The sequence below is a fragment of the Myotis davidii genome, unplaced genomic scaffold, assembly GCF_000327345.1.
Source record: "Myotis davidii unplaced genomic scaffold, ASM32734v1 scaffold97, whole genome shotgun sequence".
Lineage (NCBI taxonomy): Eukaryota > Metazoa > Chordata > Mammalia > Chiroptera > Vespertilionidae > Myotis > Myotis davidii.
Window position 1 is genome coordinate 3,591,855 of NW_006289392.1, and position 588 is coordinate 3,592,442.

Below are 588 nucleotides of genomic sequence, written 5' to 3' on the forward strand. Positions count from 1 at the left end.
CCTGGCCTCCCGTGGCCCCGCCCCTTCCGGCGGCACTTCCCTCCGCGGCCGCCCCGCCCTTTCGTAGGGAGGTGGCCCACTCTGGGCCCCACCCCCTGTTTTTTTTTTAGATTTTTCAATTGATTTTTTTTTTTTAGTTTCTATCCAAATCCAGTAATTATTTTTTAATCCACTAATTATTAACACTTTTGCCACATTTGTCACTACACACACACAATTATTATTTTAAGAGTAAGTTGCGCCTAGCTGGTTTGGCTCACTGCATAGAGGGTTGGCCTGCTGACAGGGTCCCGGTTCTATTCTGGCCAAGGGCATATGCCTGGGTTCCGGGCCCGATCCTCAGTAGGGGGCATGCAGGAGGTAGCCAATCAATGATTCTTTCTCATCATTGATGTTTCTATCTCTCTCTCCCTTCCCCTTCCTCTCTAAAATCAATTTAAAAAAATTTTTTTTTTAAAGTAAGTTGCAGCACTAGCTGGTTTGACTCTGGATACCAGCATCGGTCTGCAGACTTAGGATCCTGATTCGATTCCAGTCAAGGGCAAATGCTCGGGTTGTGGGCTAAATCCCCAGTGTGGGGCCTGCAGG

At 48.0% G+C, this 588-nt stretch overlaps 1 protein-coding gene across 1 annotated transcript in view; it reads right to left on the bottom strand.

Moving 5' to 3' along the window:
* Nucleotides 1-588, bottom strand: part of ZPR1 (ZPR1 zinc finger) — a 9,206-nt gene that overhangs the window by 8,297 nt on the left and 321 nt on the right. The window lies entirely within an intron of this gene.